The following is a 23,693-nucleotide window of genomic DNA, read 5'->3' as shown; positions in this document are numbered from 1 at the left end:
ATGAGAAATTATACCGATAGTTCTTATATTTTACCCCTTGTATCATTTTGGTCATTACACTTTCAATTAGCTTAATTTTGATCCTTAATTTTAAATTTTATTTTAATTTAGTCCAATTCAAAACACCATTACGGTTTTTTTAGCAAAAAAAATTAGTGAGTCGGTTAAAGTAAACTCACTGAATTGATTAAATTTACAATTTTATTCCTAATGTTGCTCATGTTCTCATTTGTTCATAAAATAATATTAATAGTTGTAATCAATTGGATAATTCAAGACAAAGTAAAAAATTCAATGTCAAAATAAATCCAATTAAATTTATAAGGACCAAAATAACACAAGAGTTAAAGCATATATAATGACTACTGGTGTAATTTTCTCTAAATAATTGCTAATGAGACATGTTTCACTCCATTGAATTACATTTACGTTCTGTTTATTTTGGCGGAAAACCATTTTTCAGAAAATATTTTTCGCATTTTCTGGTGTTTAGTACAACGGAAAACAAAAGTCAAAAGAAAACATTTTTCATGGTCAACAAAAAATAAACCTATTTGGGTAAAAAGTATTTTTCACTTTTAAAGGGTGAAAAATATTTTTCAAACTAAAATTTTACCAATGTCGTCACATTGTCGCCACCACTACCTCCACCACCACACCACCATCACCGTTGTTGCTGCCACATCACCACCACACCACACCACCACCATTACCACTATCACCACCACCTCCACCTGACCATTGCCACCACCACCACCACCTTCACATCACCACCGATGCTGCTACCATCGTCACCACCACAACAACAGCCGTCACCACTACCCTACCGCTACAAGTACTACCACCACTAGCAACTATTAATGCATTAATTTCAAGAATGCAACCAAACATAAGAAAACTTTTTCTTGTGAAAAATATTTTTTGAAAAAAGTTTTATGTAGAAAATATTTTCCATTGAAAAATGTTTTTTGCCGAAATAAAAGAAGCCATAGTTTTTAAGTCATTTCCTATATTTCTCTTACTTTTTGTGGGTTTTTTTTTTTTTTGGTTTAATAGGCAGAGTCTGCCGAAACTGTTCTTCCATTCCCTTCTAATGACTCCAATTCACAGGTTTCATCTACCCGTTGCGATGCGTACCCTAGCACCGTACGACTTGCCAGAGGGCCAATGGCGTGAAAATTGCTCAGCAGGGGCTAACTCGAAAGAAAATGTTTGCGGAGACTACAAGGAGATTCTAAGTTATCGAAAAAATAATACTCAAGATAAATAAATAAATAAAAAATACACAGATGATGCTTGGGGTCAGTTTACGTTTGTCAGGACACTATTGTCCATTTCAATGTAAGGATTGAAGTGGGTGAAAATTAATCAAGTCTTGGTGCTAGGCCCAATGCAATACTCACTCCAAGGTGGAGCTACGTCGGACCTCGGCTCTATGGCCAACACTTGCTCCGAAGTAAGACAATCATAGGAGTTCGGCCCAACGTACGAGCGTCACTCCAAAGTGGGCCGAGCAACATGATGGACCTTCTGGATGGACAGAACCACTCCGAAGTGGGTTGAGCAACATATTGGACCTTATGGATGGACAGAACCACTCCGAAGTGGGTCGAGCAACATGGTGGACCTTCTGGATGGACAGAACCACTCCAAAGTGGGTTGAGCAACATATTGGACCTTCTGGATGGACAGAACCACTCCGAAGTGGGTTGAGCAACATGTTGGACCTCCTGGTTGGATAACCGTTCTAGAGCAGACCAACTCAGAGAAGGCCAATTCACTGAAGATCTTTCTTGGGTCCACTAGAGACAAACAACTCTGCTCCTCTCCTTCTGTATGAACATAACGTGGAGACATGGAGGTGCAGAGGGACAAGGAGCATATATGACAGACCTGCGTCTGAATGGCAGGCGGAGTGGTCGTCCTTTTCCAATGAGAGATGTCCGCTAATGAGACAAACAAAACAGACCTGCACCCGAGTGTCAGGCGGAGTGGTCGTCCTCCTCCAATAGGAGACGACCACGAATAAGACACGTTGGACAGATGGCGGAGAGAGAAGGACTTGAACGACAAACAACCTTCTCCTATAAAAGGTGAACACTATTCACTCTGAAGGGATCCGAAAATGGACACACTCAACACATATACTCTTTGTATTCTCTCTTTCTCCTCTCCCTGAGTCCCTGACTTTACCATCGGAGGGGTTTCCGACCAAACCCCGGTCGGGCAGCCTCATCGTTTGTTACTCTGTGCAGATCTTCAATTCCCGGAGCACGGTGTTCATCCACGAAGTTCAACCCTTCTTCATAGTGCGGAAATCACCCCCGCACAAGGATAATTAAGTTGCTCAAAAGGGTTAATTTTTGAAATTCAACTTCTTTATCAAACGTTGATTTCAAATCAGAAATGCTATCCAACATATGATTTAAATTCATTTTACATATAAATACCATAACACACTTTTAATATCCACTGCACAATTTATTCTTGATTGAAGTCTGGGTCCCTGACTTTCTGATTCCAAATTAATTGTCCAAGGCTTAGACTGATGATAGGTGACCTTCTTTGTTCGAGGGGAAATTATAAATTTTTTTTTTTTTAACCAATTTGTTTGTTTTAATTTTAATTTGAGGGATTTGGTCAAAACCCCATCATAATAAAATTTTAATACATTAAGGACAAACACAAAAAAATTTCCTTGAAAAGTTCAACACATACCACTATTATCAAACTATTAAACTTTAAAATAATATAACTTTTGATGTAGATGTCAGTTTTTGATAAAAATCAGTATTTTTAGAGTCCTCTTATCAAGATCTATTAAATAAAATCTATGTTGATTATGAAATTCTTTAAAAAAAATTATTACCGTCGAAATTGATATAAACGGTAACAGTAATTTGTTACTCTGTTTGACAGTAACATATTACTCTATTTGACAATTACCCTATTTAACAGTAACATGTTACTCTGTCTCACAGTAACATATTACTTTGGTTCACAAAAACATATTATTCTGGCAATATTATCCAAGAAAAAAAAAAGAAGGTATTTTACTTTGTCTTTACTCAATTATGTGTTTTCTCCTTAGGAGATTTATGAAGCAAAATAAATTGAGTTGTCCTTTTTATCAAACAATAATCCAATAGAGGGGTTTTGGCTAAATTTTCTTTTTAATTTTATCAATTTTATTTTTAAAATTGTTAGATTGTATTTGTCGAGTTTAGTCCAATTGATAATTTTTCTTTAAAAACATGGACTGAAATCAATGGATAACTCTTCTCAAAGTAATTGAGGGCATGATACGATGTGAAAAATTAAAAGATAAAAATAATTAAAATTATAAGAACTAAATTGATACAATAGACAAATTACAAATATCACCAGTATAATTTAACATTGTTTTATTTACATGTGAAACAGGATCCTCAGGAAGAAAAAGTTGAGAATGCCACATCATCATGGGTTAGTCTATGAAATTTAATTTATAATTTTAATTGCATCAATTTTATTCTTAAAATTTGTAGTTTGCACTTATCATTACAGTCCAATTGATAGTTTTTTTTAAAAATTAGAGTAAAATCAATAGGTAACTCCCCTCAAAGTGATTGAGAGAATGTTATCAATTAAATTAAATTAAATTAACACAATGTGAAAAATTATAAGACAAAATTAATATAATTAAAATTATAAAAATCATATTGACATAAGAAAGAAATTACAAAAATCAAGAGCATAATTTTACCCTTCGTCTATTTAACATTGTTTTTTTTACTTGTGAAACATGATCCTCAGGAAGAAAAAGTTGAGAATGCCACGTCATCATGGGTTAGCCTACGAAATTTAATTTATAATTTTAATTGCATCAATTTTATTCTTAAATTTTGTAGTTTGCGCCTATCTTCATAGCCCAATTGACAATTTTCTTTAAAAATTAGAGTAAAATCGATAGGTAACTCTCCTCAAAGTGATTGAGGGGATGTTATCAATTAAATTAAATTAACACAATGTGAAAAATTATAAGATAAAATTAATATAATTAAAATTATAAAAGTCATATTGACATAAGAGAAAAATTACAAAAATCATGAGTATAATTTTACACTTCTTTTAATCACCAGTAATACAAGTGTTAAGGAAAATATATGATTCCTACAAGTAAATCAATCAATGGGAATAAAAGCTAATGTGAAAAAATTAAATCAAAAGCAATACAAGAATTTTTACGACAGGATCGAAATCCGATTCCACTATCAACCAAATAGTTTCCAAACGATTACAAACGAGACACGAATGGTCTCACAAAACCACCCTTAGGTGAATTCTAAATAATTACAAATAAACAAGAGGAAAAACCTCACCAAATAGATGAACCAAAATCTTCAGAACTAAAGTTATAGAAGACCTAAAATAACGAACCAAATCAACTTCACCAAAACAATCAAAATGTACACGTACAATGCTTCACAAGATCAAAAAACCGAAGCAACAAACTTCCACACACAGGAGCAGAAAAGTAGCACTTCTCACTCACCTAAGTTTGACTCCACTGAATTGATTCAATCAATATCAATATTAAGCCACTGCTTCGGCTCCACTTCGGAACGCACAAAACAATATATATATATATATTGAATCTTGGGTTTTGAAATCAAATCTTAATTGTTACCAAATTAAATTAGATCCCTAAAAATTAGATATAATATATTAAAATATATTATACCTAAACCAAACCAAATTAAAACTCTTTTAATAAACCATTGCATCCCACACTCCAATAAGGAGGTATACCCAACAATTCTCCCCCTATTGACTTAGGTGGAGAGATCAACCATACCCGCCAAAGTTTGACACTTCAAATGTTTGTCCCTCGACAAAGTCTTAGTCAACATATCGAAATATTATCATCCGTGTGAACCTTTTCGAGTTGTAACAATTTCGAATCTAACACATCACGAATCCAATGGTATCTCACATCAATGTGTTTCGATCTTGAATGAAAAGTAAAATTTTTGCTCAAGTGAATAGCACTTTGACTATCACAATAAAGTACATATTTTTCTTGCTTCAAACCCAACTCTTGCAAAAATTTCTTCAACCATAACTCTTCTTTGCAAGCTTCCGTAATGGCAATAAATTCAGCTTCGGTAGTTGAGAGAGCAACACATTTTTGTAATTTAGATTTCCATGCCACAGCTCCCCCTGCAAAAGTCATCAAATACCCCGAAGTAGATTTCCTAGAATCAATATCGCCGGCCATGTCAGAATCTGTGAACCCATCAAGCATTGGCTTACCGTCCCCAAAACACAAACACACCTTCGAAGTCCCTCGAAAATACCTTAGAATCCATTTTACCGCTGCCCAATGTTCTTTACCCGGATTAGAAAGAAACCGACTCACCACACCAACGGCATGAGCAATATCCGACCTTGTACAAACCATGGCGTGCATCAAAGAACCAACTACTGAAGCATAAGGAATTTTCAACATCTCTTCCTTGTCTTTCTCACTTGTAGGACATTGATTCGAACTAAATTTGAAGTGACCTGCAAGTGGACAACCAACCGGCTTTGCTTTATTCATGTTGAACCTCTCAAGAACTTTCTCAATGTAGTTTTCTTGAGACAACCAAATCAGTCCCTCTTTGCGATCACGAACAATTTTCATACCAAGTATTTGCTTTGCCCGTCCCAAATCTTTCATAGCAAAAGACTTGCTCAACTCCAATTTCAACCTGTTTATCATGGTAGAATCTTGACCTACAATTAATATGTCATCAACATAAAGCAAAAGAATAATAAATTTGGCATCCAAGAAATTTTTCACAAACACACAATGGTCCGAAGTGGTTTTAGAAAAACCATTATTCATCATGAAAGAGTCAAATTTTTTGTTCCATTGCCGCGGGGCTTGCTTGAGACCATACAAACTTTTCTTCAATTTGCAAACAAATTTCTCTTTCCCTTTTTCTACAAAACCTTTCAGTTGCTCCATGTAAATTTCTTCTTCAAGGTCACCATGAAGAAATGCGGTCTTCACATCAAGTTGTTCAACTTCAAGGTTCATACTTGCAGCCATACCAAGTACAACCCGAATAGAAGACATCTTCACAACCGGCAAGAAAATCTCGTCAAAGTCAATGCCTTTTTTTTGCCCAAAGCCTTTCACAACAAGACGTGCCTTGTACTTCAGATTCTTGCCATCATTCTTCAATTTGAAAACCCACTTATTTTTCAAAATTTTCCTCCCTTTAGGCAACTTCACTAAATCATAAGTCTGGTTTTCAAGGAATTCATCTCCTCGTCCATAGCCTTTTTCCAATCACATTTCTTTGCATACTCAATTGCTTCTTGGTAGCTCTTAGGATCCCCTTGATCAGAAATCAACACAAACTCATTGGAAGGATACTTTCTTGAAGGTTGTCGGTCCCTTGTAGATTTCCTCAACTCAAGTTGTGGTGGCGGTTCTTGAGTTGGATGCTCTTCCTCAATTTCTGGCTCAACTTCATTAGGATTAGTATCATCCTCTACATCTCTAATAGATGGCTGCACATCTCCCCCATTTTCATCATCAACTGAAGATGAAGGAGATGGATCCATGTCAATGAGATCACTAGTTTTTGGCTCCGATTGATCACCTTTGCCAAAGTCTTCAATTGTTTGGTCTTCAAGAAACACAACATCACGGCTTCGAATGACTTTCTTGTCGACCGGATCCCACAATCTATACCCGAATTCATCACGCCCATAGCCAAGAAAAATACATTGTCTTGACTTACTATCAAGCTTTGACCTTTCATTCTTTTGAATGTGAGCAAAAGCTTGGCAACCAAACACTCTCAAGTGCTCATAAGATACATCTTTATCGGTCTAAACTCTTTCAGGAACATCACCATTCAAAGGATAGGAAGGAGACAAATTGATCACGTCAACTGCTGTCTTCATTGCCTCACCCCAAAAGGATCTTGGCAATTTAGCTTGTGAAAGCAAACACCTTGTTCTTTCCACAATGGTGCGGTTCATCCTCTCGGCAACGCCATTTTGTTGAGGGGTCTTCTTAACTGTCTTTTGGTGCCGAATACCTTGGCTGCGACAATGCTCATCAAATGGCCCAATGTATTTACCACCATTTTCTAATCGGATGCACTTCAATTTCTACCCTGTTTCTCTTTCAACCATGGCCTGAAAATGCTTAAATACTTCTAGAACTTGATCTTTAGTTTTTAGTAGAAAAGCTCAAACTTTCCTTGAATAATCATCAATGAAAGTAATAAAATAAAGTGCACCACTATGTGTTCTAACTTTTAAAGGACCACAAACATCCGAATGGATCAACTCCAAAGCATTTTCTTTTCTAGAAGCAGCATTTTTATGAAAAGAAACTCTATGTTGTTTACCCGCCAAACAATGAACACAAGTTTTAAAATGTGTACCTTTCAAACCGGGTATAAGCTCTTTCTTGAACAAAACTTGCAGTCTCTTTTCACTCATGTGGCCAAGCCGCTTGTGCCACAATTCGGTAGAAGTATCATCTTCAAGTGCATTGACAACACCTTTACAAATTTTTCCTTGCATCGAATAAAGTGTATAAGTCTTCTTGCACTTAGCCACCACCAAAAAACCCTTTGTGAGCTTCCATATTCCATCACCAAATTTGTTGTTGAAACGTTCATCATCTAGCTTCCCAGTAGAGATTAAATTGAGGCGAATGTCGGGAACATGCCTCATATCTTTAAGCAACAACTTGCAACCCAAATTTGTTTCCAAGCAAACATCACCCATACCAATAATCTTGGACAAACCTTCATTACCCATTCGAACAGAACCATAATCTCCTTTGGTATAGGTAGAGAAAAAATCAACTCGAGAAGTCACATGAAAAGAAGCACTGGAATCAATCACCCAATTGCTCTCTTGACCCACAAAATTGATACAATCATCTTCACAAACGGCCATGAGATCATCGGTAGTAATTGCTGTTGTGTCTTCTTGCTTCTTATTCACACTTTTGTCACGCCTTTTCTCTTTGTTCTTGAGCTTTCGGCATTCCCGCTTCATGTGCCCTTTCTCATGGCAATAATAGCACTCAATGTCTTTCCTTGAAAAAGAGCCATCTTTTGATTTGTCACGGCTTTGATCATGACTATGAGGAGTGCTACTTCTCCCCATTGTTTTGCTTCGGCCTCTTACAACAAATGCTTCCGAATGAGAGGAACCCGCTGATTTTCTTCTAGTTTCTTCATTCAACAAGCTACTAATGACTTGGCCCATTGTGACAACTCCATTAGGTGCCGAATTACTAACCGTCACAACCAAAGTCTCCCAACTTTCGGGCAAAGAACTAAGTAGCATCAAAGCCTGCAACTCATCATTAAAAATAATTTTCATAGAAGCAAGTTGGTTAACAATACTCTTTATTTCATTCAGATGTTTCGGAATAGGGCTGCCATCTTTATATTTTAAATTAACCAACTTACGAAACAGAAAAGCTTTATTTGTGGCTGATTTCCTATCATAAAGGCCTTCTAATTTTTTCCCATAAATCATGTACTGAAGTTTCAGTAGCAACATGATGAAACACACTGTCATCAATCCATTGACGAATAACACCAACGGCTTTTCGATTAAGCCTATTCCATTCATCATCTTTCATACCCTCGGGTTTGCCACTATCACCCTCAATGGGTCCATACAAATCTTTACAAAATAATAGGTCCTCCATTTTAGTTTTTCAAGTTACCCAATTGCTTCCATTGAAGTTAGACATACGACCCACATTCTCCTCCATTGATTTACACAAATAAATAGATCCAAATAAACCGTAAGTTCTGATACCAGTTGTTAAGGAAAATATATGTTTCCCACAAGTAAATCAATCAATGGAAATAAAAACTAATGCGGAAAAATTAAATCAAAGCAACACAAGAATTTTTACGTGGTTCCCTCAATGTAAGGTACGTCTATGGGATCGAAATCCGATTCCACTATTAACCAAATAGTTTCCAAACAATTACAAATGAGACACGAATGGTTTCACAAAGCCACCCTTAGGTAAATTCCAAATAATCACAAATAAGTAAGAGGAAAAACCTCACCAAATAGATAAATCAAAATCTTCAGAACTAGAGTTGTAGAATACCTAAAATAACGAACTAAATCACCATCACCAAAGCAATCAAAATGTACACGTACAATGCTTCACAAGATCAAAAAACCGAAGCAACAAACTTCCACACACAGGAGCAGAAAAGTAGCACTTCTCACTCACCCAAGTTTGACTCCACCGAATTGATTCAATCAATATCAATATTAAGCCACTGCTTCAGCTCCACTCCGGAACACACAAAACAATACATATATATTGAATCTTGGGTTTTGAAATCAAATCTTAATTGTTACCAAATTAAATTAGATCCCTAAAAATTAGATATAATATATTAAAATATATTATACCTAAACCAAACCAAATTAAAACTTTTTTAATAAACCATTACATCCCACACTCCAATAAGGAGATATACCCAACAAGATCCTACGAAAATAAAAAGAGAAGAAAAAGTTAAGGAAGACTCATCGTCAATGCTCCCATCATCAAGGGTTAGTTTATGAAATTCAACTTCTTTATCAAACATCGGCCTCAAATTAATTTGTTTGAAGGGCCAATCATAACCAAAGTCTCTGTAATTTGGTTTTGCATTTATTTGTTTTTTTATAATTTTAATTGTATTAAATTTATTATTAAAATTTTAAATTGTGTCAATTTATTCAAATTTATATTATCAGTTTAAAAATTGGACTGAAATAAATGAGAAAAATAGTCCGTTCACTCTTTTCAAATTGACTGAGGGATTGATATCTAATTTGAAATTATTTATATTTGTTAATGAACGGTTTTGCGTTTTATTTCTGTCCAATTTCTTAAAAGAAAATGTTGCTAATTGAACTGATAGACATAATGTCAAAATTCAAAACCAAAATTGATACAATTAAAATTATAAGTACTAAATTGAAACAAGATGCAAACTAAAAGAATAAAGGTTATAATTTACCCTTGTTTTTATCAGGGATCTAACAAACCAAAAAAAAAAAAAAAAGGCAGAAGACGTTGAGTAAGAATTATCAGTAATGTTGCCATCATCTTTCACGAATGTGTACAATCTCTTCAATGGCAAAGCATTGGCATCAATTTCAGGTATGGAATAGTTACAAAGAAGTTGTACTGTTAAATTCGTAAGAGAGTGTTTGTTTTATTAGAATAAAATAGAATGAAATTATTATTCCATCATTTATCAGGTTTTATCCATTAAAAAAATGATGAAAAATCTATAGTAATGGAATCATCGCTTACCATGAGAAGATTAAAGAATGACCGTCCCATTTCATTCCACCTCATTCCGGTGAGGGGAATTCTATGGTGCACACGTTTCTAATGTTATGTACCATATGTACCTTATTACGTATTTTTTAGTGAATATTACATATTTTTGTGATAAGAGTTATAACAATTTGTAGTTTAGAAATGAAGTTAGATATTTTGTGATAATATTACATATTTTGTGTTATTGTTGTATATTTTGTGACTAGACAATGCTTGGACCACAAAATGCCCAAGACTATCCTAAAATGCGAAAATTCATTTCTGAACCACAAATTGTAGCAACTCTTACCAAAAAAATACTTAACATTTATTATAAAAATACGTAACAAAGTACATATAATATACACTTTTTGAAGAGGTGTACCATAACATTACTCTTCTGGTAAACCAAACTCTATCTAATTGGGTTTGATTTGTACAAGTGAGCTGATTCTGGTCATTATATATTTTACTTGAAGTACACATGCGTCAGGAGAAAATCCAATTATAGAGGACCAAGCACCATAAGAGCTCAGGGACTCTCATCCTCTCGATTTCATTAAATGGATAGCGACAATAAAGCGGAAATCTATGTTAGTTTGGGTACTATTATCAATGTTATGTGTGACTTAGTGAGTGGTTTTGAGGAGTTTTGTTTCAGTATTTTGTCGACAACTTGTTACTAGGTTTGATGTTTCAAGTACACTTGTTTGGGGTATTTAGGCATTTGGTAGCATATTTGCTCTGATTCACTTGAGCTATGCCTATTCGAGCATATCCTGTTACTTTTCTCTTTGTAATATTTTTATTATTATAATGGGGAGGATCCCCTCCAGTTCACAATATTGTTCCTTATAATAAAATCTGGACTGGACGAGATCTAGTTCCTCATAATAAAATGTTACAAAAGAATCACTCTTTTTTAATATCAACCTTGGGTTGCTTTGTTTGGCTCTCATTCTAGAACATAAACAACTGTGCAAGTTGCTAACTTGACATTTCAAATTACAAATTTGCCCCCCAAATTCATATATATATATATATATATAGGGGTGCATGGAATGGGTTTCAAATTTAAGTGCGCAAGTAGTAGCAAAAATTAGAGTAGGAAAGGCAAGGGAGTGAGAGAGTGTAATTTCTCTTCAATTTAGTGAAATTCGTTGCATGAGGACATAGGCACATAGTTGAACCACGTAAACCTTGTGTGCAACTTTTCTATGTGTGTTTGGTGTTTGTTTCTGACCCCTAAGCACAACAAACTGGTATCAGAGCTGAGAGGTTGCAAAATAGAGGCTCAACTACTAGGACAATTGCCACCTCTGTGGCTACAGTTGACAGTTATGGACCTAGAACGATGATGTTGCAGAAAGTGCAAAAATGCTATGGCGGTAGAGATTAAGAGAAGGTAGATGGAACTCCCCATTTCATGTAACCATGGAGTTGAGAGAAGTTGCTCTGGAAGAACATTGACAACTCTTCCAAATATGAAGACGTTATGCATATTTTACATTCTTGTGGTGGTCATAATTTAAGCTATGCATAGAAAGCAATGAGAAAGATACCGTAATATGGCAGAAAATGGTGCTGAAAATCCCTAAAACCCTTAGCAGTATGAATGATTAGATATTATAAAAAAACCGACAACCAAAGATAAACTCCAGAAATGGGGCTAATTAGGTGACAGAACCTGTCACCTATGAGAAATTCAGCAAAAACTACTCAACACTTAAATTCTAAATGAACTTTTCAGTGCAGGTTTGAATTGTTTTGCTGGTACATGTGAATTAGTAGGATTCAAACTCCTTCAGCAATAAAAATTCAAATAAAATTCTCAAAAATGTTAAACATCATCCTTTGTTACATAAAGCAAAAGGATTAAGTTTTGCAGCAAAGGTATGTCATAGAACAAAACCTAGGACTGAAAAATAAGAAATATTGAAAGATGCCAAATATGGCAAAGGGAGAAAGTACAAGATTATGAGAGACTCCTCTCAAGATCGAGGATCCATGGAGGTACAAAAACTTGATTCCCATGTGTAAATCCTTAACGTGAATCTATTGATGTTAATGGATGAGAAGCCTGCATAAAAATTATATGTGATTTGTCATTTTATTTTGTTTGTATATGTTAGCTTCACCTTATATAAAAAAGGATGCCTACTCAATTTCTTTCTTATTCTTTTTTATAAACATGCCCCCTGTCAATTTCTGAACAGAACTCGACAAAGAGGGGAAGGGAGAAGGGTGTCTCCTTAAACAATGGCGCAAAGCTAGTGCAATGTCATAACTATAAGAAGGGCGAATTCACATTACAGAAATTTTTTATTGAAAATGACATGGGAACCCATTTAGTTAGTGTTAATGGAACCAACTATTTAAGGACAAGAATACAAGAAGATCATAAAAACACCAAGGCCTTGTTTGGCAATTTTCAGTTTAAACCAAAAAGTCAAAAAATCACTATAAGTTATCACATCACACTCTCTCTCTCTTTTTTTTTTTTTACACATAATTTCGTAAAAAGTCAAAAAGTTATTAGAATAGTTTGTTCCCAAATGAGGCCTAAGTAACTTTTCTAGGCTAAGAATTAAATCACAATAGTTCACACACAGATTGAGATGCAGCCAACCAACCACAGTAGCTACTAGTAGCAACCTCCGAGATTCTTTCCATCAAGGCTTGTTATGAATTTGTGATCATCTAGCTAGGCTTGGTATGTAACGCCCTCAAATAATAACATCAAACCCATCAGATAGGACAAGCATTTACTTATAAACTAACCACATTCCTTTATTTCATTGAGTTTCATTACATAAGTATTACATGTTAACATCAAAACAAAATGCCCTACGGGCTTACAGCTTTCCAAGTTAACACTTGGTTTCAACAAAAGAGTACTAACTCGTTTACACATTAAGCCCTTGGCTTGAAGTTACATGTAATACATCAAAAGTAAAACAACTACACTATGTCCGCCTCTAGCCTTCCAAGCTATGTCCTTGGAGGTGGCATGCTTCCTGTACCTGAAAATGATATTCCCATATAGGGTGAGCCACAGCCCAGTAGAAATACACTAAACCAACCATGGACAATGACTAAAACATTAGCAATTGATAGTTGGTCAACACTGATACAATCACATAAATTACACATTTATGTCAACGACTTACAAGTCCCAATTACTTTTCATTTTCCCTTTTTCAACAGATAGGCATGCTAGCTCTATCATCATTTCCACAGATATGTATAAAAAAACTATATCTCACATTCAGATAAGCATAGAAGCTATATCCACATTCTCAACAGATATGTATATCAACAATATCCACAGATAAGCATACAAGCTGTATCCACACTCTACAACAGATATGTATATCAACAATATCCACAGATAAGCATATAAGCTGTATCCACACTTCACAAAGATAAGCATATGAGCTCTATCTTCACTTCTCTAGACAAGCATATGAGCTCTGTCTACGGAGTTCATCCCCTATCTCCTCCCAATACCTATCCGGTTTAGAGGTACATCCCCTATCTTCCCCTAAACCGCGGAGTACATCCCCTATCTCCTCCTCTACACATAACGTATATAAACACATTGGTTCTATATACAATCACACAATACACACAATTAATGTATTCTATCAACCGTCAAGTTCCATGACACATTCCATTGATTAGTTTCCGTTTACCTAATCATCATGCATTGTCTACAACAATCTCGACTATCCTCCACCGATAGCCCAAAGCAGTTATTTCTAAAACAGAGAATAAATGCACAAATGGATATTCAATCAACATTTCATTTCCTCATTTCTCACCAATTAATTATCCCAATTAATTAAACAATGTAATTAGGCCATTTTCCATAATTACCATTTCAACCCTTAGGTTCCATTTTCATCAATGATTCAACAATCATTCCATTTTTCTATGCCAAACATGCATCTAGGTTTATTATGAATAAAACCCCAACTTTTGTAAAAATTACACAAAAGCCCCAAACTTTCACAAAATTACTAAACCAAGCCCAACATCTCAAAATACCAAAATTTAAAGACAAAACCCATAGAGAAGAGTAGGTTATCCCTACCTCAAATTCGGAGTCCCAAAGGAGAAGACGACAAAACCCAACGTGCTCCAAAACCCGAGATTTTCAGATTAAAATGAAGCCCTCGACGATCAACAACTTTTTTGTAAAGGCCAAAGGTGAGTAAATCACTCCTACTAGATCAAAACCTAGAGAGAAGGTAGAGTCTAGAGTGAGAGGCTCAACAATGGTGATTTTGGAAAAGTAAGAGAGAGAAGAGAAGGTGAAAAAGTGATTTGAAAAGTCACAATTTCGGGATTTAAACCCAGTCTTACGCTCGAGCGTAAAACACCCCGCTCGAGCGGCCACTCACAGACTTCCGCTCGAGCGGCCAACCTCCCGCTCGAGCGCAGAATGCACTCGCCCAGCACTTTTGCAGAACCAGGCCTCCGCTCGAGCTCCCAACCCTACGCTCGAGCTCACAACACTGCACAACCAGATACTGGATGGATGTATTCCCCGCTCGAGCGCCAACACCTCCGCTCGAGCGTACAGGCCAAAAATCTGGGCAACTAGTTTTGGTTTCTAAACTCAACCAACCTGAAACAAACCTGCCCAACACATCCCATAACTCAAATACTAAGTAAAAAAGATACAAACAAGATGATAAACAACTACCAACATCCACGGACACATGTCCGGATCACTATACAACAAGGGTAAATCCGGGATCGCTATAACCTCCCCCCCTTAAAGAATTTCGTCCCCGAAATTAAACACAAGTTTTCAAAAACAAGTTTTCCTCCATTTTAAACAATGTTACATTTTAACATTCAACAATTCGACCCATTACCGGTCATCCCATCCCTTTAACAAGAGACATATCACAATATGTAAACAACATATGTATTATTAACATGCACCAACATTATGCACTAACTTTCCAATGTCAACAATATATTCAACATATATAGTGTTACATCCAACTACCATATGAGGCAAGTTCCAAAACATGCTTCCAATAATCAAAACATTCTCAATGTTTTACAACTTAAGACATATATAAAAGCTCTTAAGTTCAACATAATGTAAAATTTAAATACAAGATCACACATCAACAAACAAGTCCGGATATTTCTCACGGACTTCCAACTCACGTTCCCAAGTGGCTTCCTCCACTCCGTGATGTTTCCACAAGACTTTCACCAAAGGAATGGTCTTACCACGCAGGACCTGATCCCGCCTATCCAAGACCCGAACCGGTCTCTCCTCATACGAGGCATCCTCATCTACCTCTAAATCGCTCCAATCCAGCACATGTGATGGATCTGGCTCATACTTCCGAAGCATACTCACATGAAACACGTCATGCACTCCGGACAACTGCGGCGGTAAGGCTAACCGATAAGCAGCCTCGCATATCTTCTCAAGGATCTCAAAAGGACCAATAAACCGAGGGGATAACTTCCCACTCTTCCCAAACCTCATCAGGCCTCGCCTAGGTGATATTTTCAGAAAGACATGATCACCTACCTCAAACGCCAAAGGTCTCCTCCTACGGTCGGCATAACTCTTTTGTCGACTCTGGGCTGTAACAAGCCTCCTACGGATAAGCTCAACTTTTTCCGTCGTCTCCCTAACCAACTCTGGACCCAACAAAGGTGCATCACCCACCTCGGCCCAACAAACTGGAGACCTACACGGTCGGCCATACAAGGCCTCAAACGGTGCCATACCGATGCTAGACTGAAAACTGTTGTTGTAGGCAAACTCTACCAATGGCAAGTGCCTCTCCCACGTCCCACTAAAATCCAGGACACAACCCCGAAGCATATCCTCGAGGATCTGAATAGTACGCTCGGACTGCCCGTCAGTCTGAGGATGATAAGCCGTACTAAAGGTCAACTTAGTGCCCAAGGCACTCTGCAAACTCTGCCACAACCTAGCAGTAAAACGAGGATCTCTATCTGAGACGATCGTCACTGGGACCCCGTGCAATCTCACTACGTCCCGAATATACAAATCGGCAAGATGATCTACCGAATCTCTCACGCGCATAGGAATACAGTGCGCCGACTTAGTCAACCGGTCTACAACCACCCAAATAGCATCACTACCCCGCTGAGTCTTCGGAAGACCTACAACGAAGTCCATAGTGACATGCTCCCACTTCCACTCGGCAATAGGCAAGGGTTGCAACAAACCCGCTGGCCTCTGATGCTCGGCCTTCACTTGCTGGCAAGTAAGGCACTTCGATACGAAAACAGCCACATCTCTTTTCATACCCCGCCACCAAAACTGGCGACCCAAATCCTGATACATCTTAGTACCTCCCGGATGCACCGCAAGGCGCGAATGGTGAAACTCTCGGAGTACTTCCTCTCGGCAAGACTCCGGTACAAACAAACGGTCTCGGTATTTCACACTCAGGTCGGGATACACCGTCAAACCCTTCTCAACTTTCCCACTGGAGATCTTCTCTCGGAGGGATTCTACCTCAAGGTCACCTCTCTGTGCCTCTAACACTCTAATCACAAGTGTAGGCTGCACCACGACAGAAAACAAGGCCGCAACCTCAACAGATTCGCCCAGTAGCAAATCAAACTCGCCAAGTGCTCCCAACATCTCCCATTCCCGGATGGCTATACTAGCAACATCACTAATGGATTTCCTACTAAGGGCATCGGCCACAACATTGGCCTTTCCCGGATGATAATGTAACTCAAAATCATAATCCTCGATGAACTCCATCCATCTCCTCTGCCTCAGATTCAAGTCTCTCTGTGTAAACAGATACTTCAAACTCTTGTGATCCGAGAATACCTCGAACCTCTCACCATAAAGGTAGTGCCTCCAGATTTTCAAGGCAAAGATCACAGCTGCTAACTCTAGGTCGTGTGTGGGGTAATTCTTCTCGTGTATTTTCAACTGACGTGAGCCATAAGCTACCACTTTCCCCTCTTGCATCAACACACAACCCAAACCCTCTCGTGAAGCATCACAATAAACCGCATAACCCAACCCTCTCTCCGGAATAATCAACACCGGAGCGGTGGTCAATCTAATTTTCAACTCTTGGAACGACTTTTCACAAGTCTCACTCCACACAAACTTGACTCCCTTCCGAGTCAGTCTAGTCAACGGTGACGCTAACCTGGAGAAATCTTTCACAAACCGACGGTAATACCCAGCTAATCCCAGAAAACTGCGGATCTCAAACACACTCTTAGGCTGTGCCCAATCTTGCACTGCCTCAACCTTGGATGTATCAACAGACACCCCTTCCCCGGATACCACGTGGCCTAAGAATTTGACTTCCCCCAGCCAGAACTCACACTTCCCAAACTTGGCATACAGCCTATGGGCTCTAAGTAACTCAAGCACCACTCTCAAGTGTGCCTCGTGCTCCTCCTCAGAAGACGAATAGATAAGGATATCGTCCACGAAAACAACCACAAATCGGTCTAAGAACTCCCGGAAAATCCGGTTCATCAAGTCCATAAAGACTGCCGGTGCATTGGTAAGTCCGAATGGCATCACCAGAAACTCGTAATGGCCATACCGCGTACGGAATGCCGTCTTAGGAATATCTTCCTCCCTAACCCTCAACTGATGGTAACCCGATCTCAAGTCTATCTTAGAGAAACAACGGGAACCCTTCAACTGGTCAAACAAATCATCTATACGGGGCATAGGGTACTTATTTTTAACCGTAGCCCGATTCAACTTCCGGTAGTCTATACACAATCTCAAGGCACCATCTTTCTTTTTAACAAAGAGTGCCGGTGCTCCCCACGGTGAAACACTAGGGCGAACAAAGCCCTTATCTAGCAATTCCTGGAGCTGAACTTTCAACTCAACCAACTCTGCTGGAGCAAAACGGTAAGGTGCCATAGAAATCGGCGCCGTACCAGGCACTAAATCAATAGAAAACTCTATCTCTCGGTGAGGTGGCAAACTAACAAGATCTTCGGGAAAGACATCCGAATACTCACAAACCACCCTCGGTAACACAACCTGGGTCTCACCACTCTCACCACTCTCAAAACTGGCAAGTAGACTACTAAGCTCACTTCGCCCTCGCGAATCATACCCCGGTGGCAAAACACTACCAACCCGGTCTCCCAAGAAATGGACCCACTCCCCGCTCAAGGTACACAATGTAACCCTCTGGCGGTAGCAATCAATAACAGCCCGGTATGACGATAACCAGTCCATACCCAAAATAACATCAAAACCCTTCATGGGCATGACAACAAACGGAAAAGGAAGCCTATAGTCGGCGACCTCTATATCACATCCTCTAACACCCTGTTTCAGAATCAACTCACCACCCAAAGGCGATACCACACAAATAGGAGATGCTAACTGTGCTAACTCCAATTCCAAAACAGATGCAAATGCAGCAGATACAAAAGAATGAGATGCACCCGTGTCTATCAACACATTAGCAACTGAGTTGCAAAACAGAAAAGTACCTCTCACTACTGATGGAGCCGGTACTAAATCCTGCGCGGTAACAGCATACACGCGCCCCGTAGGCCCCTGGTCTACCTGCTCACCTCTCGGAGCAAAAGACTGCTGCACAGACTGGGATGACGAAGCTCCCGGATTGGCCCTCGAGGCCTGCACCGACTGAGCTGGCTGAAAACCCTGCGTCTGTCTAGAACCAGACGCTCCCGAAGTGGCACTCAACTGTGGGCAAAACCTCTTCATATGCCCAGGTTGTCCACACTGATAACAAGTCAAGAGCTGCCTCTTGCCCAAACTCTGACTCTGCGGTCTAGCTGAAGAAGAAGCAGCTTTCTGACCCCCACCCTTCTGCGGGCACACAGATACCTTGTGACCCAGCTGGCCACACTTGTAACAGGTGAAATCCCCCTGACCACCTCTCCCGGAGCCTGCACTCGGCACTGGGAAGGTCGATCTAGCAACACCACCCTGTGACTGCTGAGGGTTAGAACCCCTCTGCCTCCTGCCATCACCCTGACTATCCTGGCTCCTCTTGGAGCCTCTCTGGCCCTCATCCTCCTCCTGCATCATAAGCTCCATATGAGCTGCAGCGTCCACTAGGTGTCTATACTCTCGAATATAAGACCCACCAATTCTCAACTTGAGGCCCCGCCTCAACTTCCGCTCAAACTCATAGCAACGGCGTTCCTCAGACGCCACCAGTTCAGGTGCAAACCTAGACAGACTGGTAAAAGTAGCCTCAAACTCGGCCACTGACAAGCCCTGCTGATTAAGCCGGCTAAACTGATCCCTCAGCTTTTCCCTAGCTGCTGCTGATAAAAACCTCTCCTGAAAAGCATTCACAAACGCCTCCCAAGTACCACCAACACGAGCTTTCTCGTACTTCCACCATTGACCCGCATCTCCCTTCAGTTGGAAGGATGCCAAGGTCACTTTCAGTGCTCCGTCCTCGATGCCAAGCATCTCAAACGTCTTCGTTGTCTGTTCGAGCCATTCATCTGCCTTAAGCGGCTCTTTAGGATCCCCGATAAACTCGTCCGGATTACACCGGAAGAACTCTCTCTTCAAGAAGGAAGGCCCTGTCTCAGCTGCCTGATTCCCAGCTCTAAGAATACCCAAAGCTCCTGCTATCTCTCTGGCCAAGGCACCCATAGCCTGCTGACCTACTGGCTCGGCCACATTGGCCTGCCCAACTCCCTCCTGCACTGCCGGAATCTCACCCTGTAACGGTACTTCCTGCCTCGCAGGTCTACCACGCCTAGCACCTCTTCCTCGTCCTGACATCCTAATAAAGGCAACACAGAACGTTAGCACATTCATAAATGTGCCGAAACTAAACACTCACGTCCTAGTGCATGGACAACTGTAATTCACTCCACATAAGCACATAAACACATAAACATTTACGAACTTCATTTCCGGATAATGATAGTCCCGAGGCGTTACTAGAGTTCCGGTTAGAAACAGCGTTGATAAAGTGCTTTTCCAACAAGACTCCCAGAAACTCAAGGATCCAATCAACATCCAAGAAATTAAATCCCATACCCACATAGTCACATAAGCATGTTATCAAATAACCACATAGCATATGGTACTACATCTACGTCTCTATCAAGCGAGACAAACCCATTGTGATCCTAATCACTTCCCAAGTACCCAAAGTATTCGAACCCGGTACGCTCTGATACCAAGTTGTAACGCCCTCAAATAATAACATCAAACCCATCAGATAGGACAAGCATTTACTTATAAACTAACCACATTCCTTTATTTCATTGAGTTTCATTACATAAGTATTACATGTTAACATCAAAACAAAATGCCCTACGGGCTTACAGCTTTCCAAGTTAACACTTGGTTTCAACAAAAGAGTACTAACTCGTTTACACATTAAGCCCTTGGCTTGAAGTTACATGTAATACATCAAAAGTAAAACAACTAAACTATGTCCGCCTCTAGCCTTCCAAGCTATGTCCTTGGAGGTGGCATGCTTCCTGTACCTGAAAATGATATTCCCATATAGGGTGAGCCACAGCCCAGTAGAAATACACTAAACCAACCATGGACAATGACTAAAACATTAGCAATTGATAGTTGGTCAACACTGATACAATCACATAAATTACATATTTATGTCAACGACTTACAAGTCCCAATTACTTTTCATTTTCCCTTTTTCAACAGATAGGCATGCTAGCTCTATCATCATTTCCACAGATATGTATAAAAAAACTATATCTCACATTCAGATAAGCATAAAAGCTATATCCACATTCTCAACAGATATGTATATCAACAATATCCACAGATAAGCATACAAGTTGTATCCACACTCTACAACAGATATGTATATCAACAATATCCACAGATAAGCATATAAGCTGTATCCACACTTCACAAAGATAAGCATATGAGCTCTATCTTCACTTCTCTAGACAAGCATATGAGCTCTGTCTACGGAGTTCATCCCCTATCTCCTCCCAATACCTATCCGGTTTAAAGGTACATCCCATATCTTCCCCTAAACCGCGGAGTACATCCCCTATCTCCTCCTCTACACATAACGTATATAAACACATTGGTTCTATATACAATCACACAATACACAAAATTAATGTATTCTATCAACCGTCAAGTTCCATGACACATTCCATTGATTAGTTTCCGTTTACCTAATCATCATGCATTGTCTACAACAATCTCGACTATCCTCCACCGATAGCCCAAAGCAGTTATTTCTAAAACAGAGAATAAATGCACAAATGGATATTCAATCAACATTTCATTTCCTCATTTCTCACCAATTAATTATCCCAATTAATTAAACAATGTAATTAGGCCATTTTCCATAATTACCATTTCAACCCTTAGGTTCCATTTTCATCAATGATTCAACAATCATTCCATTTTTCTATGCCAAACATGCATCTAGGTTTATTATGAATAAAACCCCAACTTTTGTAAAAATTACACAAAAGCCCCAAACTTTCACAAAATTACTAAACCAAGCCCAACATCTCAAAATACCAAAATTTAAAGACAAAACCCATAGAGAGGAGTAGGTTATCCCTACCTCAAATTCGGAGTCCCAAAGGAGAAGACGACAAAACTCAACGTGCTCCAAAACCCGAGATTTTCAGATTAAAATGAAGCCCTCGACGATCAACAACTTTTTTGTAAAGGCCAAAGGTGAGTAAATCACTCCTACTAGATCAAAACCTAGAGAGAAGGTAGAGTCTAGAGTGAGAGGCTCAACAATGGTGATTTTGGAAAAGTAAGAGAGAGAAGAGAAGGTGAAAAAGTGATTTAAAAAGTCACAATTTCGGGATTTAAACCCAGTCTTACGCTCGAGCGTAAAACACCCCGCTCGAGCGGCCACTCACAGACTTCCGCTCGAGCGGCCAACCTCCCGCTCGAGCGCAGAATGCACTCGCCCAGCACTTTTGCAGAACCAGGCCTCCGCTCGAGCTCCCAACCCTACGCTCGAGCTCACAACACTGCACAACCAGATACTGGATGGATGTATTCCCCGCTCGAGCGCCAACACCTCCGCTCGAGCGTACAGGCCAAAAATCTGGGCAACTAGTTTTGGTTTCTAAACTCAACCAACCTGAAACAAACCTGCCCAACACATCCCATAACTCAAATACTAAGTAAAAAAGATACAAACAAGATGATAAACAACTACCAACATCCACGGACACATGTCCGGATCACTATACAACAAGGGTAAATCCGGGATCGCTATATGGTATGAATATGTGATCATCTACCATAAGTATAATGGTCGATGTATACCCATTCTGTAATTTACAAGGTTGATGCCCTCAAGTCAATAATGAGGAGTAACAAAGTAATATATGAAACAAAAGGGATTGAAACAAAATATGAAAGGGATTTATACCCTAGAAAATGCTAAATCAATATCATGGATCACCCTTACCAGTGTTTTCTTCAAAATTTCAATGTGGAAGGAACTATCAAAATTATCAAGTAATATCTCCTCCAACCTATCGACAAAGTAACAATGAAGTTAGCAACACTTGTTTCACATTACAATTATGCAACCAAAGAAAAAAGTTGTTGCATCATATTCTAGACTTGTATATGAAATAAAATAAAAAAAAAACATTTAATCAACAAGTAACGCATATGCAAGTTAAACAAAAGGTCATTTATTTTCTTAAGAGCAACAACAATGAACACGTGACAATTTAAAACACTAATCATATAAAAGACAATGTTAGTTCCCAAGTGGAAAATGAGTGAGTGTGCGTATGCACACAAGCCACACACTTGCTTCTTCCTATTATTCATTCTAATAAGTAGATATATATCCAAACTTTAGTCCATAAGATATATTATGTATATCTTGATGGAGGGTGATCGGGATTAGGGTCCTAGACTGTTTAGGTTTTTGAATGCTTGGGCTTTCCATCCTAATTTTGTACCTTTAGTGGAGCAAACATGGTCAGAATCTCAGGTAAAAGGGTGGGCTGGTTACAGATGTCTCATGAAGTTCAAAGCCTTGAAACAAAAATTGAAAGTGTGGAACACTGCTGTGTTTGGGAAGGTTGAATCTAAGCTTAAGGCTATAGAGGAGGAAGCCCATGCGATTGAATTAATTGTAGAAGAAAAACTATTCTGGGAAATGAACAAGCTAGAAGACATGAACTAATGGGTGAAATCTAGAGGTTAAACAAATTGCTAGAACGGATCTGGTTACAAAAGTCAAGAATTAATTGGGCCACACAAAGGGACATGAATACAAGGTATTTTCATATAATGGCTTGTAATAGAAACAACAGAAATTCTTTATGTTCTGTTCTG

Source organism: Camellia sinensis, chromosome 9 (genome assembly GCF_055761805.1).
Source record: "Camellia sinensis isolate YWXY chromosome 9, ASM5576180v1, whole genome shotgun sequence".
NCBI classification, from domain to species: Eukaryota; Viridiplantae; Streptophyta; class Magnoliopsida; order Ericales; family Theaceae; genus Camellia; species Camellia sinensis.
Note: the sequence above shows the minus strand (reverse complement) of the source record.